Here is a 9042-nt window from a genome sequence, read left to right as displayed (position 1 = left end):
TTTTGGCTACTTCGACCATCGAATGGGCTACTTCGACCTTCGCATCGAACGATTTGAAGTAAAAATCATTCTACCATTCGATAGTCGAAGTACTGTCTTTTTAAGAAAAAACTTCGACCCCCTAGTTCGCCACCTAAAAGCTACCGAAGTCAATGTTAGCCTATGGGGAAGGTCCCCATAGGCTTTTTAATCTTTTTTAGGTCGAACAAAAATCGTTCGATCGATGGATTAAAATCCTTCGAACGATTTTTCATTCAATCAAACTATTTGCGCTAAATCCTTCGACTTCGATGGTCGAATATCAAGAGTTAATTAACCCTCGATATTCGACCCTATGTAAATCTTTCCCTTAAGGTTACCTAACAGCAGAGTTGGTGGGTGGTGCAGTCAAGTGGGTTAGTTTAGGAGGAATAGAGAAGTTAGTTGGGAATGTATGGGCATGTAAGAGAAGAGACCTATTTATCTTTAGTATCAGGTTGGAGCAGGGCAGAATTTTAGTTATTGTTTCTGGCAGCCTGCTAATGAGTTGCAAGCAGAATATTATTTACACTGGCAAGGTGCACCTGGTTGAATAAGTGACTAGATTTCTCTGTGGGTATTGTTGGCTCGGTTCCTTTGGGATTAATGGGACCAGTGTAATTAAGGCAAGGTGCAACACAGAAACTGCAATGAAAACTGCTGTGCCTCCATGGCAGTGTTGGACTGGTCTGACAGAACCGGAACTTTTTCCTGGTGGGTCCTTTGCCCCTTCTGGAGCACTGAACATTAACTCTTGTCTACAGTTTCCAGGTTCTGTTTGTGTTTCTTTTATTCCCAGCAGTGACACAGATAGAAAGGAGTTCTTTTAGGAGTCTGTGATGGGTCAGGGAAATGACAGAGGCCAAATTTATTGCTACAGATAAGAAGGAGATACAGGGAAGGGAGAGTTCTATGGAATAATTTAAATAGGAGTCATAGGGGCAAATTCACTAACATTCGTAGTTTCGCCAGTCGCAGCTTCGCCGCACTTCGCCAGGCGTAGTTTCGCCACCGCTCCGCAAGTTCACTAAAATCCGAAGTTGCGCTCAGGGGTAGCGTAAGGTTGCGAAGTTGCGCTAGCGTTGATTCGCTATGTAAAGCGAAGTTACGCTAGCGAAGGCTTAATTTGCATACGGCGCCAAATTCAAATTTCAATGGAGGAATACGTATCAGCACTACAAATGCCTAGAAAAGCTTCAAATCAGCAAATAAAATTTTTATTTTGCCCTACACATGTGCCCACTGTCTAGGTAAGTTGCCATGAGAAATGTAGGGGGGAAGGAGGGGAGCCCCAAAAAGATTTTTGATCTTTTTCAGCCTATCACCCATAATGTAGAAAACACGCCAGCGTTTTTTGGGACTTAGAAAAAATTTTGACTTTTTTTGAAACAATCCCTATCTACTCTATTGCGCTTCGCCAGGTCTGAGGTGGCGAAGGAAGTCTGGCGTAAAAGGTAGCGTTCAGTACACTGCGCAAGTTAGTGAATTTGCGTAGTTACGTCGCTAGCGAAAATTCGCCAGGCGTAAGGGTGCGAAGTAACACTAGCGAAACTACGCCAGCGTTCGTTAGTGAATTTGCGCAGTAATGAAAATGCCAAACGCTAGCGAATTAATGCTAGCGTTCGGCGCTTAGTAAATTTGCCCCATAGATCCCACAAACAACAATAGCAAGAAATCGCCAGTGCTCAGTCTATCCTACATTCTGCCTTTGACCAGCTGCTGGAAATGATAAAAAGCCAATATTTGTACACAAAGAAAGCACTGTTTGCCTTTAAAAATAATTATTACAAAAAATGAGGAGGCCACATCAAGACCCCTCATTGTAAGCGAGTCCTACACTATCCATTAGCATTCTAAGCATGTAGTGCATTTAATATCAAGTCCCCCAGCAAACAGTGTGACTGTGTAGTGCACTTACCCTTAGCTTTAGTCCAATTGTCATTTCGGAGTTAGGAAGGGATTTGGAGGCTTCAAATGGGGTTTTTGGCCTTCCTCTGGATCAACTAGCAGTTAGGCAGGTTAAAATAGAGTTAAAAGGTTGAACTTGATGGACATGTCTTTTTTTTAACCTAACTTACTATGTTACTATGTAAATCAGAAGCTCTAGTGAGAAAGCAGGGAGCTTTTAAGCCCCAGCCCATTAACATACACCTGTAAATTATTCCCTGTTTTAAAGGCTTATTGGCAGTTATAGGCGATATTTGGTACAATTTGTACACAAAGCACAGAAAGAAATTGCCAGCGCTTGGGTCTAACCCATACTATGGCAATGACCATCTGCTAGAAGCACCCTTGTGCCAGCACTCAGTCTAACCCACAATCTGGAGTGGACCAGCTGCTATAAATGATAAAAAGCCAATATTTGTACACAAAGAGAAACATTTTGTCTGTTTTAACCAGCACAAGGATAGAGAGGTTCTGTCTGCACACTGTATCTGTGTGTGTATTGCTCTGTGCTCTTAGGGTAATGACACCCGGTGCCACTTGTCACAAAACTCCAGAAAATACCATGCCAAAACACTCTATGCATTATGGAGCAAGTAAGCAATTTGAATGTTTTAGCAGAGACAAGTCTCAGTATTGCCTATGGCAGGATATCTTCTTCTGATTTGTAGTTGCGACAAATTGCGAGCGACAAGTAGCACCATGGGCCAACAAACAGAACACACAGGAGAGCACAGCTGCCCACACAGAATTAGCCATGAATGGTTCTTGAAAGCAGCCAATTTAGATGCTGTGATATCAATATGATTCCAATATTCCCATAGCCTTAAGTGAATCTAGTGGGCAAAAACCACAGTGCTTTCTAGGCTATATTAATCTTTTATATTTGAACAAAGAACTTCTCAAATATGAGGAGACCTGGGTTTTTCTTAATGAGAAAATATTCTTTTTATCCTGCTGTTGGGCCTTGATATTAGATTTTCTATCAGGTATCATAGCAAACAACAGATAAGCTTTGAAATTGTATTGTATTCAATGGAACATATCTGTTACGTAACCTGTGCCTTTTCTCTTTGTTTCAGCTTGAATGGCTGCCCCTGGGGCTACACTGTAACAAAGAGATCCTGTCATCGGAAAACATGTTTTTTTTCAAAACGCATCAGTTAATAGTGCTACTCCAGCAGAATTCTGCACTGAAATCCATTTCTCAAAAGAGCAAACAGATTTTTATTATATTCAATTTTGAAATCTGACATGGGGCTAGACATTTTGTCAATTTCCCAGCTGCCCCTGGTCATGTGACTTGTGCCTGCACTTTAGGAGAGAAATGCTTTCTGGCAGGCTGCTGTTTTTCTTTCTCAATGTAACTGAAGGAGTCTAAGTGGGACATGGGTTTTTACTATTGAGTGTTGTTCTTAAGCTGGCCATAGACGCAAACGATATCTTTCCAACTTGCAGTACAGCAGTAAAGAGTGATTGAAGTTTATCAGAGCACAAGTCACATGACTTGGGGCAGCTGGGAAATTGACAATATGTCTAGTCCCATGTCAGATTTCAAAATTGAATATAAAAAAATCTGTTTGCTCTTTTGAGAAATGGATTTCAGTGCAGAATTCTGCTGGAGCAGCACTATTAATTGATTCATTTTGAAAAAAAATTTTTTTCCCATGACCGTATCCCTTTAATGTATAAAAACTATAGTTGTCTTTCTAAAGCAAAAACACATTTGCCAGTGCATGGCAACAATATATTATATTTTAATTACTTTAAACACTTTTTCATTTTTTTGTGTTACCATTCCTTTAATAATCGCAGTAAAACCTAAATTTTACGTCCCCTGATTTTAAATGCTGTAATTAGTGAAAGGATGAAATTCTTTAAATTATAAATGAGATGTCAATTGCATGAATCTTTGCCTTTTATATGGTAGAATAACTGGTTTAAGATGCTTCTGAAGGATCATTTGTTCTGAATGACGTGTGTGACATACCCAGCCTGAGCTTAAAAGGGTTGCATTTGTTTTTCAGACCCGCTCTACATTATTACTTCTGTCTCCTCCAAACCTAATTTTCTTTCAGCATCACAGTGATACATAAATGTTGTACTGGCGAATTCCATCCTGTGTGTCCCTAATTCTACTCTGAGAGCAGACCAAACCATATTACTGAAGACAAATGTTCTGTCTGTGACATTGTCATCCCAGCTGACTTTTCTCAATAGACATTCATTGTGTCAATTCATGGCTGCACATTTTAATAAGGGACATGTATTTGTTTGGATATTCCTTTCCTAGCAGGGACATAAAGACAGAAAACAGACCCATTGGTTTCTGGGGGCCACTAAATATACACACAGCTGGGATCCCAACAAATATAATTAATAAAGTACCCCCTATTGTAAAATATAAGGATATAATACACAAAAGCTATGAATATCTTGTAAATTATATCCTTAAACAGTGAGTTCTGATGTCATTTCTGTCACATGACTCACTGAAATTTGTGTATTATAATAAATAAAGTACCCCCAGTTGTAAAATATAAGGATATTAGAAGTTACCTCGGAGTTCCATGACCTGTATAAAAACACTTGTGTTTTTATTTGGTCATGAAACTCCTCAGTAACTTCTAATATCCTTAGATTTTACAAGAGGGGGTTCTTTATTCACTATATATATATGCACCTAGGAGTTCTATGACCATATAAAAGCACTGAGTGTTTTTAAACAGTATTATTAAACAGTTATTTGTAATATCCTCATATTTTCCAACAATGAGTACTTTATTATAAAACAAGTTTTAGTGAGTCATGTGACAAATGACATCACTACTCGCCGTTTATAACTGATGACATCACTAGTCACTGTTTATAAGGATATAATTTACAAGATTTTCATTGCTTTTGTGTATTATAATATCAATATGTGTGTGTGATCATCTTGTTATTTTTCTCGCACGTTCTTCTGTATTTTATATTTCTTGAACTGCTTTCCTGCTTTGAAGACCATTTTATTTTACCCTTCTATTAAGATCATCAAGAAAAGGTTTGTACTTGTGCCTGAATATTCTTATACAATGTAATATACAATTGTTTGTGGTTTCTTTTCTCTTTGTTGGGAAGGGACTAATTGTTTGGATGCTATAGGATTGGCCAGTGTATGGTCACCTTTAGACTGCCAACTGCCTGATAAGCAATATCCTAGGGTAGGATCACATGACACAGTATGCAAATGCTTTATTTTGTTGCTGGAATGTAGCCGAAGACAATGCATTTTAAAGCTTGACAGAAAATAGCTGCACATTGATGCCTAAAAGCCCTAACATGCATATTTTATCATCACTTTATGTATTGCTATCCTAGCTTGCATATTCCAACACTAACCTGCATATCTGAGTACATCATGACAGGGCCGAACTAGGGGTGGGCAGAAGAGGTATGTGTCTAGGGCACAAAGCTTGGGGGACACACACCTCTTCTGATGCCTACTCCTAGTCTGATGCCTACTCCTAGTCTGGTTGGACGAGTCCTGTCTTACAATTTCAAAGAACTCTAATATGTGCCTGTGTGCGTTTGTTTGTGTGTGGTGGTGGTAGGGCCACCGGTCCAGCATCATGATTTTTCCTTTACCAGCCTGTATGTTACAGGACCACCTTTCAAATTGCTATACTAGCATATCCATGATGGCAATATACTAAAAAATATCCAAGATATAGGTCCCAAGGCTCAATTAGTAGTTAAAAAGGAAATTTTTTATTGCAGTTCACATTTAAAATGGTACATACTCACCACAGGGCCATGCGGGGTCAGTATGTACCATTTTAAATGTGAACTGTAATAAAAATGTGCATTTTTAACTACTAATTGAGCCTTGGGACATATAGCTTGGATATATATTTTTTAGTACATCATGGCTGCCTTTGCAACCGGAGCAAGTCCCTCTGGCTCAGCTTGGATTCACAGAAATCAGTTATACAGATTCCCCATTAGGAATAGAGAATAATTCATGATGGCAATATACCAAACTTTTGTGATACTCCCCCCTCGAGTGAGCCTGGAGCAGTGGGTGGTGGGCCCAGCCTGAAGGACATTTAGGGTGAGATTTGGAGAGAATGTCTATTTTCAATCCTTGATAATCATGGAATGCCAGGTTGAAATTTACATTCTTCTCTGTGTTGGAGCAGCATATGTCTACTCTGTCTACTCTGTGCAGGTATGCAGGTGGGGTTGGGGTGAGCTGACAGGAAGGCCTGCAAAGGGGAACAGGAAGTGCTAGAAGGAGATGCTGACAGTGAGTCAAGTCATTCTTTGAGGTGCATGAGATTAAAGGGGTTGTTCGCCTTTGAAGGAACAGTTACACCAAAAAATTAAAGTATTTTAAAGTAATGAAAATATGTACTGTTGCTCTGCACTCATAAAAATGATCTGTTTGCTTCAGAAACACTACTATAGTTCAAATAAACAAGCTGCTGTGTAGCAATGGTGGAAATTGAAAAAATGTTATATGGCACAGGTTAAATAGTGGAAAACAGATAACACCATTATGTGCTACAGAGTTTATCTGCTGTCTGCTGTGTAACCTGAGCCTTTGAATGGCTGCCCCCATTGTTCCACAACAGCATCCTATATACTAACCGAAGGCCTATCTATGTCCCGAGTGGAGGGGAGGCAGATGCGCACGCAACTTCGGTTAGGATCTATGAGATGCGCGCGCAACTTCAGCCGAAAGACATAGATGCGGCCTTCGATTAGCAGATGTGCTGGAAGGTTAGGATCAGAACAGGTTAGGATCGGGGAGGCAGATGCGCTGGAAGGTTAGGATCTAGGGAGGCAGATGCGCTCACCGTCTCCTTCTGCCTCCCGCCGCCTCTTCTTTCCTGCTCACTCAGGCGGCGACCGCTGGAAGGTTAGGATCTAGGGAGGCAGATGCGCTCACCGTCACACTAGGGGAACCGGTTGCGTACCTGCACGAAAGTCTGTATAAGCGTCGGCCATCTTGCTACTCCTCTGCGACTTTGTCATCCGCCCACTGCCAAATCCGCCCACTAAAGTCTGTATAAGCGTCGGCCATCTTGCTACTCCTCTGCGAGTTTGTCATCCGCCCACTAAAGTCTGTATAAGCGTCGGCCATCTTGCTACTCCTTTGCAAGTTTGTCTAATGGCGGCGCTAGCGTCACTCTAGGAGGGGAACCGGTTGCGTACCTGCGTGGGTGGCCATTTTTAGCAAAACGGGCTATATTATCTCCAAAAAATATTGATGTTGACATGATAAACAACCAAGTGATTGCATTACTTCCTGGACAAAGCTGTGTCTTTCTGAGTACTGACTGTATTGATTCTGAAGACGAAAGTGAGAAACTTAACTTCCCATTAGAATATTTAAACACTATCAACAATGCTGGATTACCACAACACAATCTTATACTCAAAGTAGGAACAATAGTCATGCTGTTAAGAAACCTTAAGGGTAGGGGCACACGGCGGCGATTTCGCCGCGATTCTGCGCTAAGCGAGTTGTCGCTGCGTTTTTTAAGCCGAAATAGCTTTGCTAACTTTGGCGCTGGCGTCAATGCAAATCGCGGCAAAATCGCTGCGCTAATTCACACGCGGCGATTCGTTTTCTATTGTCGTCCGAAGTTGCCTCGCTGAGCGTTTCCGGGCGACAGTAGAAAAAGAATCGCCGCGTGTGAATTAGCGCAGCGATTTCGCCGCGATTTGCATTGACGCCAGCGCCAAAGTTAGCAAAGCTATTTCGGCTTAAAAAACGCAGCGACAACTCGCCCAGCGCAGAATCGCGGCGAAATCGCGCCGTGTGCCCCTACCCTAACACTAAGCAAGGTTTATGTAACGGTACACGGTTGGTTGTGAAGAGCATGAGACAAAATGTTATCAAGGCAGAAGTGCTTACAGGATCCCATAGCGGTGATACTGTTTTGATTCCCAGAATTGACCTTACCAGTTCTGACCAGGAATTACCTTTTAAACTTAAACGACGACAATTCCCCATTAAGGCTGCATTTGCCATGACAATCAACAAATCACAAGGACAAACATTGGATAAAGTCGGCATTTACCTATCTGAGCCTGTGTTTGGTCATGGTCAACTTTATGTTGCATTTTCAAGAGTGCAGCGTTCATCTGATGTTAAAGTCAAGATTTTAAGTACAGCTCACCAGGGAGAACTCATTCAAGGACAGGAGAACATTTTCACAAAAAATGTTGTTTATAAAGAAATTTTTCAGTAACACTTTACTACCAATAAACTCAAAATTTAAGAATTCTAATAGCAGATAGGTAATAACAAGCAATAGGCACAGATTCACTCTACATCCCCACAAATTAGCGTCGCCAGTTGCTGCCTGGGGATGCCGAGTGAATCAGCACCCATCGCATTTTGCTGCCTCACTGTTGTTACCATTCTTTCATTAACGATTCTTTAGAGAATCGGGGGTTTACTGGTATTTATATAAACAATAGAAGCATTTCTGAAGCAAACGCACCTATTTTAGCAGTGGAGGGCAACACTGAATTTCATTTTTATTGCTTAAAAACACTATTATTTTTTATTTTTTGTCACTGTTCCTTTAAGTTAACTTTTAGTATGATTCAGACAGTGATATTCTTTGATATTTTTAATTATTTCTGGTCTTTTTTTTTTTTCTTTTTTTTTAGTCATTTAGATTTTTATTCAGCAGCTCTCCAGTTTGCAATTTCATCTGGTGGCTAGGTTCCAAATCACCCCAGCAGCCATGCATTGATTTGAATAAGAGACTGGAAAATGAATAGGAAAGGCCTGACTAGAGATATTAGATTTGAAGGCCAATTAAAAAAATCCTTAGAATTGGCCATTTTATAAAATACAGAAAGTTAACGGAAAAGGTGAACCACCCCGAAAGTAAATTGGAAACCTCTGTGCAGGAAAGCGTGATCTTTTCAGGGTGCGGACGAAAAGGGGGCCTGTGTCAGCGCTTTAAAGCTCAAAGTGTGCTCCATTCAGGGCACAGAAACCCAAAGAGAGTTCTTATCCAGCTGGTCCATTATACATTCAGCTGATTGGATACAAGCTCCTACATATACTAGATC

This window comes from Xenopus laevis, chromosome 7S (genome assembly GCF_017654675.1).
Source record: "Xenopus laevis strain J_2021 chromosome 7S, Xenopus_laevis_v10.1, whole genome shotgun sequence".
Taxonomy (NCBI): Eukaryota; Metazoa; Chordata; class Amphibia; order Anura; family Pipidae; genus Xenopus; species Xenopus laevis.
Note: the sequence above shows the minus strand (reverse complement) of the source record.